Source organism: Peromyscus californicus, unplaced genomic scaffold (assembly GCF_007827085.1).
Source record: "Peromyscus californicus insignis strain IS unplaced genomic scaffold, ASM782708v3 Scaffold_5__1_contigs__length_169319896, whole genome shotgun sequence".
NCBI classification, from domain to species: domain Eukaryota; kingdom Metazoa; phylum Chordata; class Mammalia; order Rodentia; family Cricetidae; genus Peromyscus; species Peromyscus californicus.
Genome location: NW_026294573.1, coordinates 74,160,217 through 74,175,008, shown reverse-complemented (window position 1 = coordinate 74,175,008; position 14,792 = coordinate 74,160,217). Strand labels below are relative to the sequence as shown.

Here is a 14,792-nt window from a genome sequence, read left to right as displayed (position 1 = left end):
ATGGATGTTTAGAATTTTTATATCAGATTTCACTGTTGCTGCACTGTTCCCACAGAAACAAGAGAAAGACAATGATGTGATTTTGGGGTAAAAGCTCTCAGAGGAATCTTCAGCTTCCTTGCTCTTTGCTTTGTTAATACTAAATGATGTCAGTCAGTTGAATTTAATAGCTGTGAGTGGTAGTTGGAACTACTGTGGTCAGTTCCAAATTATAGTATTGATTAATTGATTGTCTCTTCCAGTTGTGAATCGTATTAGTGCTGGCTCAGGCAGCTTGGCTTAGGGCCAAAGCCTAATTGTCAATGGGAGGAAACAGACAGCTTTACTGTTTCACGGCTGTGGTTAGGTCGGTGTTCAGAGAACAAAAAGCTTTGGCAAAATGATATGACAGAAAAGACTCTACTACATTTAATAAATATGCAGTTACTCATTGATCCAACAGACAACAGCTAGCAGCAAGAAAGCTCAGGAATCTGTCATTTTCTCTACAACAGACTTCCAAAGCAGTTTAGAAATAATTGGGAATAGGAAGAGAAGGAAGTGATGTGGTCGAGGATCTTGATGATAATGAGCCGACATCTGAAATAAAGAGTTAGTTCATTCAGGACAAAGGTGTGATGACTGTAGTACTTTCCAGATAATTGTAATTTAAAGCAGGTTAAGGGCTCTTATGTCACATGGAAAGAGCTGTCCAAGAAAGCTGGAGCGTTTGTTAAGGTGTTTCCCTCCAGGGCACTGGAATCATCTTAGAAAAATATAAAAAATTCCATGTTTAAAACCAAAGCAAGAAGTGCTGGTTTCTTGTTAACTTTCTGCTTTAATGAGGAACATAAAATGGATGGGTGTGTTTATCGTTGATTCCTGCAGAATGGAAACTCTAAATGGGGCATTGAGAGGTTAATAACTTTCACAGATCTATAACTTTGAGTTTGTTTGTTGCCAGATCAATTCCTTTTCCCTACAAGCAAAAAAATTGGTATGAAATTGAGTCACTCTGATTACAAAATTACACTCACATTAAAATATATTGATAATAATTGTTGGCCTTTCTAATATGAACAAAATTATACTTAATTTCACAGGGACTTAGCGATAACACCCCATTTAGCAATGAAAGTCTGAGGATTTGGTTAGTGTGTGGAATAAATAAGGAAAGTGATTTACAGGTTCTTTAGATCCTAAATCAGGAAATCAAGTGCTTGTACATGACTGATAAAATAAAGATTTCAAGAAATAATAGTAGGTAAAGCACTTGTAAAGTCAAATATCTAGGTAGGCATTGGGATTTTGTTGCAGTATGTGCTATTAAAGATAATACAACAAGTAGATGTACTGATTAAGAAAACACTCTCTTCTACAAGTAGTACTAAGGCAAATTATTAATTGATTTTATTTATAAGAACATCCTTAAGCAATGATGTAAGAGCTTCTTGGCACACACCCTGTAATAAAAATTCCAGAAGATGTAAATGTACTATTTATTTTAGCTGCATCAAAGTAAGATTAGAATTGAGAAACCTTGTTTTTAACAAATAGTATATTATGAACTAGACTAGACTAGATAGGTGCCAAGAGTGCTGAGTGACAACTAAAACAAGTAGCAAGAACTGTGTGTTTAGGACAATCTGCTGAGCAAGTGGTAATTAAGCCAACTTATACAATGGCTGATGTATATCTACTGTACCAGCAATTTGAAAAGAGAAATGCTTATTTTAGTGGATTTAAGTAAGTCCTTAAATCTTAACTTGGAATATAAAACTTAGCTTGTAGATACTCTAGCATAGATCCTAAATATAATTCACCACTACGAATGGCTCAGCACGCAGTTCAGATAATATGCACAATGTATGATCCATAAACAGTTTTGAAAGAAGAAATGATAAGAATATGGACTATGAATCAACTTACTTCTGATGACAAAAGAAGTTATCAGGTATTTTATTTCCCTAAGGAGACATAGCAGAGAACCTTCTGCCAGGCCCTGCTCTACCTCCATCTAACCACAGGTCCACCATTTATGCCACATCTACCACCACACTCGACACCCAGACTTCCCTTGTTCTTTTCTAGGGTCTAACCTGGAGAGTACCCCAACCACCCTATCCTTGTTTTTCTAAAGCCTGCCAGAGTTAGCCCAGGTCCTAAAACTGCCTCAGCATAATCTGCCACCCAAATAGGCCCAGTAGTCACTAGCTATGCCTCCACTCGGACATGCCCTAACTCAACCATCCATAGATCCATTCCGGGATGCTTCTACCATCCAATTTGGTACCCCCGACTCCCCACATCCTTCTCTAGTGTCTAGTCTGGTGAGTAACCCTCACCTATTCATCCATGCTTTTTTGGCAACCCACCAACTTTAACATGAGTCCCACAAACAGGGCACCAGCCTGGTCTGGCCTTGCCTGACTTCACTGAAAGAAACTCTATGCTTGAGTGAAGATTCTTCCAACCTATCTCCCAAACCAAAAGACTCTCCCATGTCATATGCAACCATTGCACACAGACAGATCTACCCCCACACTCCAGGCTTGGAACAGGAAGCACATATCAGCCCATTCCCCTCTGAAAACATTACTAGTCACAGAAGTCATTTCCAATCTCCAGACCTTACCCAGGCCCACATCTTCATTTCTACAGCATTCTGCTCTGTTCACAATAAGCTCAGAACTAACAAGAAAGTCCATATGCCCAGATCTTATTACAATAATAGTACAAACAATATGAAAGATCAAGCCAGTATCTTCTCCCAAAATCCTACTAGTCTGGTAGGAATGTTTGCCAATGAAAATTACCCAGATAAACTCTAGAACACAGAATTTTAAAGAACAATTCTAAACTTTCTCAAAGAATTCAAGGAGTTGAAAGACACAAAGAAAAACCTCAGTGAAATTAAGGAAAAAGAGCTTCCAGAGAATAGATGCCTGAGTGATGCCCAAGAAAACACAAGCATAAAGCTGATGGAAACAATGAAGGCAATCTAAGACTTGAGAATGGAATTCAAATCAAGAAATAGAAACATTGAAAAAGATGCAGACAGCTGACCTGAGCTTGTGGGAGCTCACAGAGGATGGACAGTCAGCCAGGGAGCCTTAATGGGACCTAAGCCCTCTACATCTGGGTGACAGTTGTGTAGCTTTGTCTTTTTGGGGGCTCCTAGCAGTGGGACCAGGACTTATCCCTTATGCATGATACCAGAGACCCCAAAGGATAAATTGAAACGGAGGGACTTTTGGAGGAAGAAGCGGTAGGTCAATGCAGAATAAGGAGGGAAGCGAGTAAAATAACAACAAGGATGTTTGCAAAAGCTGCAAGCATTCAAACTATTTACCTAAAAACCAACCTGTAGTACACACACACACACACACACACACACACACACACACACACACACACACACACTGTTTTAATAAATTTTTCATCTGCTTTGATGGTGCTCCCTCCAACAGCCAAAGACCACCTATCAAAACCCAAAACCAGACATGAGAAACCCTCTTTTGACTTGTCCATAAGACTCCCATAACAAAGAGTCTATTGCCATTGGCTTCAGTTCTTCCCCATAGGTAGAAGGGAAGTCCCTATTGCTAAAGATACCATGCATATCCGAAACAGGGCCCAGAAAACCCTGAGCTGGAACTGACCTGAATACGTATCTACCTGCTCCAGAACTAGCTTTTGTGGTACCAGAAGACACCATGCAAGGATCCAAAGAAGGGAGGCAACCCCAAATTCTATTCAGCTATGTTATCTGTGAGCCACATCAGTCATCAGCATGGAAGGATAACTCTAAGTTTACCGTAGTGGCATGTATATCTTGGCAGTAGACAACAGCTCTCTATTTGGATTTACAGTTGGCTCAATAAGAGGGAAACCATACCCAGTACTGGAAACCTAGCTAACTACTCAGTGCTAGTGAATCTACAAGCACAATTTACTAAACCAGCATAACTCTAATAACATCTATAAACACTTTTCATATATATATATATATATATATATATACGTATATATCATATATATGTCTATATCACACACACACACACACACACACACACACACACACACACACACACACATATATATATCTCCACAGATGGATGTAGTGTTCACCCATCAAGGAAACTTCTCTTTGCAACAGATGGGTATCACTACAGAAAACTACACTCAATCAAAGTGCAGAGTTGTTTGATCTAGTTCCAGTAGATATACTTACAAGATACCTAATGCTCATGGAACTTTGCAGAAGAGGTTCCTGAAAGAGGAACCTCTTCTGCAAAGTTCCCGAAAGAGTCAGAGTGTCAGGAAGTTTGCTGTGAGAATGTGTTTCCTAGTAATGTCATGAACTACAACCATAAAGTCTCACCAACATGACTGCCCAAATGTGAGCTGATCAAGGATAACACTAATGGACATGATAAAGTGGTTGGAGAAAAGGCCTCAACACTATAGGAATTATAGGAAATTGAAGAGAGTGGAAGAGATGGTCTTTCTCAGGGAAGAACAAGCCAATGTGTCGCCCAGTTCCAAACTGTCAGACCTGAAAACATACATATAAATAACTTTATACAGACTGAGAAGGCTATATTCTGGACGATATATGTATATACACATATGTATGTCACTAACTATGAAAAAAGGGGCCATGAGTTTGAAAGAGATAAGAGAGGTGTATATGCGAGTGTTTGTAGAAGGAGAAGGGAAGGGAGAAATATAATTATAATCACAAAAAATAAAGAAGCAACAGCAATAATATTATCAATGAGTTGTTAGTAAATTAAATGTACATGTCTAAGTATAGATTTTTCCCTTATCAGTCAATTCCTCTCCTCATCTGAGAAAATTTGATCAATTCTCTGGATTCAGGCACCATTTTCATTCCTGAAGAAATTATCCCTTGCTCATTGGACTATATCAACCACATTATGTAACCATCTGTACTGTCTTTAAAATATTTGTAGTTTCTTATAATTATTTATTTGGGTCTCCATGCAGATAAATAATGTCACTTTTTCCTTTTTATGCTCCTTAGACTCTGACTATAGATACCATTTTATTCTTTCTGTATATATTACACTTAATTCCTCACTCTCTTTTCCCTCATCTGCTTGATCTGTACTCTCAGGTAGCTTTCCCATAATGCAATGCCAGTCTCCCTACTCTGAGACTGTCTCTGATGGAAACTTGCCTGTGTAAATAGCATGCTGCATCCTAGCATATTTGGCTATAGTACCCATCACTGACCTTGCCGTTGTCCACCCTGAAGCCTAAAGGATTATGTTAACATACATGTCTTGTCATGCCAGTCTTCTGTTTACAACCCCCTGTGAAAGATCACTGCACTCAAATACTTCATCTTCAGTACTCCATTATCTTAAATTCCCTTCTTCATTTTTTCCCTATTAGTGTTGGTTTCAAGTCTGATATTGTTCAGGTAGGATGAACGTCCATTCACTTCTGATGAGCCAGTTATTAGTAAGCTATTAAATATTGTTTACATCAACTTCTGCCATCACCACTGATTCCTCTTTACTGTCTACATTCTGCTCTCAGTGTTGCTGTGGTCTAAGTATTTGAGTCTTTCAGACTCAATAGATTAAAGCTAATCTCCAATGTGATAAAATTAGGAAGTGAGGGTCATTGAAGGTGTTTATATCCTGAACATGGAGACCTCCTGATTATCAGGCTTCTTGTGAAAGAGGGCCATAGAGTTGTGTTGCATTTCCCATCATAGGAAGCTGTCACCAAGCCTGACATGGCCTTGGTATTGGACTTCCAAATTCCCAAATTTTGAGATATAAATTTCTGTTGTTTATAAACAATTTTCAGGTAATAAATACATTTGTTAGACTGGACAAAGTAAACCACACAATTTTTGTAGAATATTATCTGTAGTGGTATCAAAACCACTGCAACAAAATCTAACCTCTAAAATCTTTGTTAATATATTATGTAATGATGATTCAAGTATGACTGCCAATTGTACAAATGATAGTTTCAATACTTCTTACACATATGGGATGACAAATAATAATGTCGATTTTAAGAATGCATGATCCTATTTTATTACTGTCCTTCATATATAATGCTCTTAACTTGGAAAGTATCTGCTATGTCCAGCATAATCTGTCTTAGGCACACTTTTGTTCACTCCATACAGCACATTAGGACACATGTCAGATGCTAGCAAAATTAATGTTGTTTAAAAGTTCAAAGCCACAGGTAATGGGCATAGCTTAATTTCTTAAATCCATAGGTCTCAAAAACCACAACTAATCTCATACACACAGAGAAGGGGGGGGAGGAGAGGGTCACGTGCACACACACACACACATTCACACATTGCAATAGTCTTGCTATGTACAAGCTAGTCTTGAAATTATCATATAGGCCAGGTTTGAATAACCCTCTTGTCATTGCCTCATGAGTCTAAGATTGTTGGCACATATCTTCTGATATATAATTTGTGAATTTAACTTCTGGGTTATCTTTTATATTTGAATCTCCATGTCTCTATTTTCAGACAGCAAATATCCAGCAACCAGTCACCAAAATGTACAAATTAAGCAAACTCAGATTGATTCACCAATTTTTATTTTTCTCACAGTCTATTACCCAGTGAATGATGGAACAGGAGGCAAGTGAACTGTACCACTTACAACTAAGGCTCAGGAAATAGAAGAAGAGGGCAGAAAGATTGTGAGGGACAGAGGACCAAGACACGTGCTGTGAGATAGTGTCTTCTAGACATGACAGGGAAGCTGCACCTATCAAACCTCAACAATGAAGACCTGAATACTGACAACACCAGCTGACATGCCACCATGGAGGAGGGAAATTTTGCAATGTTCATCCTCTAGATGTAGGCAATCAATTACTGCTGAGAGAGGGAGAGTCAGGTTTTTTTTTCAGGGAACAGCACCATAATAGGTCAACCAACTCCAAGTGCTCAGACCTAAACACATGTACATATGAGTAACATATGTACACACACATACACACACACACACACACACACACACACACACACACACACACACCTCATATACACACTGAATTACCTTTTTTGGTTCTTAATTATGAATTGTTAGAGCTGTTGTGATATGTCAGACTCCTCTGTGGTTTAGATACTCACTGTTATCCAAAGGTCTCAGTGGTAAACCTGATCACCAGATTGTGGTGCTTTGTGGCTCTGCTGGAATCTTTATGAGTGGGGCCTAGCAGGAGGAAGTTAGATCCTTGGGGGCATGCAAACCCTTGAAAGGGGATGATGTAACCCTAGATTTTCCCACTTTCTTGCTTTAATTTCCCATGCTACCCTAGGTACAAAGCCACAGGATAAGCCTCTGTAGACTGTAGTCTCCAAGACTATATGCCAAGCAATCTCTTTCTCTCTTAAATTGATTATTTGAAGAATTTTGTTACAGCAGAAGAAAGCTGACTAACCTAGCCTCTAGACAAGTTATTAGATTACACATATTCTCTTATCAAATTGCTAATAATTCATTTTAATGTTTTCTTTAAATGGCATGTAAATAGTGCAAAAGTGTTCATCCTTGCCCTTGAATGAACAAATGCAACTCTCTTAAGCAGAAGTGTTCAGAGAACATCCCACTGATATTTCTTCTTCTGACCACAATAGCCTGCATACTCAATTAACCTTCTCTTAATTAAATTAACTTATCCTTTACCTTAGATTGTAAAATTAGCACTGTAATCAAAGATCTCTATAGAGACTTGAATGTGTCCTTGCTATGTGTAATGTTAATTATTTCTTTACTAAAAATAATAGAAATCAGACTCATGTAATAAGAAGCCTTAGCCAATCTGGTTTAGGCTTCCAAAATAGCACTAATCAGAACTTTATGAACAAGCCTTAAAAACACACAAAGCAACCTTGGTATTTCTGTTTTTTTTAATTGATGGAATTTTGAAGAATCTGCTGCAATTATAGAAGCATACTACTTTGTATGTAAAAAAAAATATAGACACTGGCCATATTAAAATGTGTGCCTTGAAACATACAGCAAAGGGCTATTATAACAAATTAAATTAAGCTTGCTCAAATGAGCTAAACCCTTGGCTACAGACACCACAGTGTTGTCCTCCTCCCTTCTCAGTCTTGTGCGTTTCCAAATTGGACATTGTGACAATGTCTGGCCAGCATGAACTTGATCACATTATCAAAACTGACACTGACAGCTCCATGAAGATGAAAGTTCATTTAAGCAAATTGACTCAAATTGGCCAAGGGCCCCACAACAAAATGTTGTGAACTCCTCTCTGCAGACTAGTTAATTCAAAGCAGTTGAAAGTCATCTTAAAATACAAATTGTATTGGTCCCTCCAGATTTTAACATGGGCTTAGATGCTACAACTATGAGGCACTGGGTCAGATATTTACTTTTCTTTACTTCTCAAGTCCTTCATTTTAACACGGAGATAAATTGTTGACTTCAGAGATGTGCTGTGAAGCGGAAACGCAGCTTGCTCAATGAGCTTCAGACCTAAGACACATATCAAAAATAAGAATGGCACTAGAGAGATGGCTCAGCAATTAAGAATTCTTTGCTACTCTTTCAGAGGACCTGAGTTGGGAATCTGAGTTGGATTCCCAGCACTCACATCCGGAGACTTACAACCATTTGTAACTCCATCTCTAGGATAACCAATGCCCTCTTATGGTCTTCTCTGCTACCAAAACACATGTGGTACATGCACACATGTACATGGGAACCATGGGAACACTTGTGCACACACACACGTAAGGAAAACACACACACACACACACACACACACACACACACACACATATATATATATATATACACACACACACACACACACACACACGGGTTAAGGATATATGTAAACAAATAGCTGTAACTTTCATGGCAAGAATAAGAACTGGAAGATTTTATAACATGTTATAATTAAATGTCTGTATTGTCTACATTCAGGACTGATGTGAAAAATTTATAATTGCAAAGGGAAAGGAGAATGTCTAATTCAATACAACACTAGGGAGTGAGCTTATGATGTCAGACACATGGAAGAGAATAGATGGGAAACACTCTTTAAACAGATTGCCTTAGATATATCAGTATTGGTTTTATGCAACTCTTTGCCAGCATGTCTTGCTATTTTTGTGGACAGTAAGAAGAAGACAGGATTATTATGGGCTTGGCAGATATGACAAGTGTTAGAATAATCACAAAAAAGACATTGTCATGTAAAATGAATATTTAAACATCACTCTTGGGGCTGTTTCAAAGTTCATATTTTTGGTAGAATTGAAGAGTCAGAGTTTGGGCTGGGATTCTCGCTCTAATTCTTTAGTTGTGAAAGACCTTTGTTTCCTTTACTACCACTTCCTTTACCTGTTACAGAAGGTCATTTTAACTCAATTTCATATGGAAAACAACAACAACAAAAAACCCAGGATAGCTAACACAATCCTGTGAAATAAAGGAACTTCCAGAGGTATCGCCACCCCTGACTTCAAACTCTACTGTAGAACTATAGTAATAAAAACAGCTTGGTACTGACATAAAAAGAAACACATGGGTTGGTGGAATCAATCAAAGACCCTGACATAAATCCACACATCTACAAATACCTGATTTTTGACAAAAAAGTCAAAATTATACAATAGAAAAATAAAAGGATTGTCAACAGATAGTACTGGCATAACTGGATGTCAGCATGTAGAAGAATGCAAATAGAATCATATCTATCATTCTGCACAAAACTCAAGTCCAAGTGGATTAAAGACCTCAACATAAATCCAGTTACACTGAACCTGATAGAAGAGAAAGTGGGAAGTAGGTTTGAATGCATTGGCACAGGTGAGAACTTCCTGAATATAACACCAATAGCACAGACACTGAGATCTAATGCAGACTTATGAGTGAGTACATACCATGTTTGTTTTTCTGGGTCTGGCTTACCTCACTCAGAATGATTTTTTTTCTAGTGCCATCCATTTGCCTGAAAATTTCATAAAATCATTTTTTTTAGCTGAGTAATACTCCATTGTGGAAATATGCCACAGTTTCCATATCCATTCTTTGGTTGAGGGGCATCTAGGTTGTTTCCAGGTTCTGGCTATTACAAATAATGCTGCTATGAACATAGATTGTTCATGCTGAGATTGATAGATCAGATCTCCTGAAACTGAAAAGTTGCTGTAAGGCAAAGAACACTGCCAATAAAACAAAATGGCAGCCTACAGAATGGGAAAAGATCTTCACCAATCCCACATCTGACAGAGGGCTGATCTCTAAAATATATAAAGAACTCTAGAAACTAGACATCAAAATACCAAATAATCCAATTAAAAGATGGGATACAGCTCTAAACAGAATTCTCAAAAGAAAACTCTCAAATGGCCGAAATACACTTAAAGAATTGTTCAACATCCTTAGTCATCAGGGAAATACAAATCAAAATGACTTTGAGATACCCTCTTACACCTGTCAGAATGTCTAAGTCCAAACACACTGATGACAACCTATGTTGGAGAGGTTGTGGAGTAAGAACACTCCTCCATTACTGGTGGGAACACAGCCACTTTGGAAATCAGTATGGAGGTTTCTCAGAAAATTGGGAATCAATTTACCTCAAACCTCAATGATACCTCTCTCAGGCATATACCCAAAGGATGCTCAATCATATGACAAGGACACTTACTCAACTATGTTCATAGCAGCATTATTTGTAATAACCAGAACCTGGAAACAACCTAGATGCCCCTCAACCAAAGAATGGATATGGAAACTATGGCATATTTCCACAATGGAGTATTACTCAGCTGAAAAAAAAAATGATCTTATGAAATTTTCAGGCAAATGGATGGCACTAGAAAAAAAAAATCATTCTGAGTGAGGTAAGCCAGACTCAGAAAAACAAACATGGTATGTACTCACTCATAAGTCTGCATTAGGAGTAAAGTATAGGATAAAAAACCTATAATCCACAGTCCCAGAGAGGCTAGATACTAAGGAGGATCCAAAGAGAGACACATGGATTTCCCTGGGAAGGGGAAATAGAAGAGATCTCCTAGGTAAATTGTGGGCAGGGGGCGGGGGAGTGAGGGATGGGAGGATGGGAACTAGAGGGAGCAAGTTGGGTGGGCCAGACTTGGGAGGAAGGTTGGGGATGGGGCGGAGGGGGAAAGTAACAAAAGAGATGTCTTGTGGGGGGGGCATTTTGGGATTAGGGAGAAACCTAGTGCAAGGGAACCTCCCAGCAATCTATAAGAATGACCCCAGCTAAGACCCCTAGCAATAGTGGAGAGGGTGCCTGAACTGGCCATCTACTGTAATCAGATTAGTGACTACCCTAATTGTCACCAGAAAGCCTTTATCCAGTAACTGACGGAAGCAGATGCAGAGATCCACAGCCAAGCACTGGGCCCAGCTCCTGGAATCCTGCTGAAGAAAGGGAGGGGAGATTGTATGAGCCAGAGGGGTCAAGGTCATGATGGGGGAGCATACAGAGACAGCCTACCTGATGTTGTGGGTGCTCATGGACTCTGGACCAACAGTTAGGGAACCTGCGTGGGACCAACCTAGGCCCTCTGCATGTGTGTGACAGTTGTGTGGCTTGGTCCTTTTGTAAGACTCCTAGGAGTGAGATCTGTCCCCAGTACTCAGCTGGCTTTTGGGAATCTGTTCTCCATGCTGGATTGCCTAGCCCAGCCTTGATGCAGGGAGAGGGACTTGGCCCTGCCTCAACTTGATGTGCAATGCTTTGTTCAAGCCCATAGAAAGTCTGCCCCTTTCTGAATAGTGACAGAAGGGGAGGGGGGAGATGGGAATGGAGTGGGGGGAGGGAATGGGAGGAAAGGAGGGAGAGGAAATTGTAGTTTGTATGTAAAATAAATGAAAAAAGTTAAATAAAATAAATTTTAAAAAGAAGGCCATTTTATTATTTGTGTTTATTCATCTTAGAAAACTAGGTAGACGAGGAAAATAATTGAACTGGACAACTAGTCATTTTCTGTCTGGCTCAGGCAGTCAATATTCTATGATTTAGGTGTCCATTCCATCTTCAGAAGATGAATTAAGATGCGTTGTTTATTTTCACTTCCAAATGTGCCCATAAGGGGCAGCTGGCTTCCTGGTGCTCCAGGTTGTAGTGAAAATGACAACATCACCCCTACAGTGGAACTGGACAGCAAGTGTTCTGGAGAATTTTTCACACATGGCTCATTAAATCTTCCCCACAGTCACAGAGGTACTGTCACTATCTCTGTCTCATAGATGACCAATGTCGGGCACACATCTGAGCTGATGGATAAGGCTATAGGTAGAGGGGAAGTCAGGCAAGTCTTGGTCTAGATTTATGAAGTTTACCCTTCAGAATATAAGTGTCAAAACAGAAAGTGTATTTGAAATGATTTTTAAAAGCCCTAGGTTATTCAGAAACCACTCAGAAAGAAAATAAGAACATCACTTGAATGATTAGTTTTAGGGGAATGCATGCTCTGGACTCTCAACAACTGTTTTTTGTTATTTGTTTGTTTTGTGTATGTTTATTTACTTATTTTTCAAAGATCTCTGGAGTATAATGTACTCAGAAAATGGAAATTGTATCCACATGGCTCACGATTATGATAGTATCATAAAAAGAACCATGAACAAAGACTCAGAATTCCTCAGAGTATCCAGATAATTCTGTGTGGGGAGTTGAGTTGAATCTTAATCCATGTAAGTGAAATGATGAGGACCAAGGGGGAAACAGGCTGAAGATCTGAGATAAATGCATCATATATCTCTTGTTTAATTTTTGTCTTGCTTGACTTCCATAGTACCTTGATATATGTAGGACTTTTCCTACTTTTCATTTTATAGATATTTCCTATTTCTAAGTCAAAAGAAACATGAGCCCAGAAAATGAGACAAACAGCAATACAATGATAGGATTTTCTTTAAGCTAAAAATGTAGAGTTTAAGTACTTCAAAACTTGATCAACTTTATAAAGTGTTTTCAGAAATAATAATTCAATCCCTTGAGATTATTTCAGAATTCATTACCTGTCTACCCCTTGGTGGTAATATTTAAATGCTTATCTGAAAGATCAAAGAACATGGGAGTCATTTCTGTCAAAGAACTATCTGTTTTTCTTTAAGACTGGAGGCATTCTATTGAGTTGTAAAGGGTGAAATAAGAGGACATGCTTTAGGATTTGATTAGAAGTATTATGACAGATGATGTCTTCACACGGGGGAAAGCATATGTAAGGTGACAATTCTGCATTAAAGGCATAGATTGTCAATGAGGAACAAGAACCCAACACATCACATGATAAACGGTTATTATTAAAGAGATTAGACTTTCAAAAATTGCTAATTTATTTGCTAATATGTTTTCTCACTTTCTTCACTCATTAACAATAAATACCTTTTTGGCTTTCACAAGACCCAAAATAAACTTCAACTATTGTTGAAGGCCAATAATTTCATATCAGCAGCTACTAAATTCAGTCAACATTTAAATCTATACACATCTGCCACTCTGACTCAAAATTGTAACCTGTTAGATTTCTTCCACACTTGTGCCTATCATTGCCCATGATTCAGAACTGAAAAACAAATCTCTCATTAACAGATCATTTCCTAAATGTTTTGAATATGTTGTAATATTATTTACAAAAATATCAATATCTGCATTGAATAATGAAACTTAGTATATTTTTATGTCTACACCAACTGAGCTAGATGACCTAGTAGCATGTTTTCTTTACCTCTTGATTCTAAAGTGTATTTTTTTGAGTGTGAGCTAGTTATGAGATACTTACCATATTTGGAATATAGTGAATAGTTAAAGCAATGTGGAAATCTGTGATTTTATTCATAAGCTACACAGTAGTGAAATTGACTTTTCTTAAAATGTTGAATTGTGACTATCATCTTCAATATACAGTGGCCACATTTTTTTACTATATTTATTTCATCAATTCCATTAAATCTCAAAAATAATGGATTAAGATGCTCTTTAGACTCACCATGTATGAGCCCTGCAGGATGTTTCAGAAACAGTTCCTGGCCTCAGAATGTTCAGCACCTAGTCAGAAGTACAGAAAATAATCACTGTTAAAACTCTTAACATTAAGTCACTTTTAAGGTACAATTGTGTTTTCTTTTGAGAGAGGATTAAGACAGAAGTAGAAAAGCAACATGATTAATAAGAAGTTGGCAGCAATTTCATAAAACATAATTTTCAAACGATAGTGAACATTTAAAGCAATATGGAAATCTCCTATGATTTTGTCCATAAGCTACAATGTAATGAAATTGACTCTTCTTAAAATGCTGAATTGAAGCTTGAGAGATGGGTTCAAACATTAAAGGCTAAGCTTACAACTAAAATGTTGAATTGAGATCAACATAAAATGGCTACATGGTTTTCTGACCACATTTATTTTATCAAGTCCACTAAATCTTTTGGCTTGTTGCTTTGTAAGTTTTCCTGCCTTTCTGAATATCCATCTTTTGGTTTTTATAGAAGATGTACCCCAATGTTAAGCAATCATTTACAAAGTCTTTCCTATTAGTTGCTATGGCTAATCAGCAGGGAAGAATTCCACATCTTACAGCATTCCATCTGGGTAAAACTCTCCCACTAATTTTTTAAAAGCTGTATCTCTGAGATGCAAGAAAAGTCATTGTCTTAATTCCACAACAGAATCCTTAACAAGCCTTAAACTCTAACCTATGACACTTACTCATTTTGTTTTCAAAGGGCTTCCTTCTCTCTCTAAGCACCTTCTTCTCCACCCTTTATGATGT

At 38.0% G+C, this 14,792-nt stretch overlaps 1 protein-coding gene across 43 annotated transcripts in view; it reads right to left on the bottom strand.

The window, feature by feature from the left end:
- Ptprd (protein tyrosine phosphatase receptor type D) overlaps positions 1-14,792 on the bottom strand; it is a 2,293,154-nt gene that overhangs the window by 827,406 nt on the left and 1,450,956 nt on the right. For all 43 annotated transcript variants that reach the window (XM_052717072.1, XM_052717069.1, XM_052717068.1 and 40 more), the window contains one exon: positions 14,009-14,067. The gene's annotated coding sequence lies outside the window, so the exon portion shown is untranslated. The remainder of the gene's footprint in view (positions 1-14,008; positions 14,068-14,792) is intronic.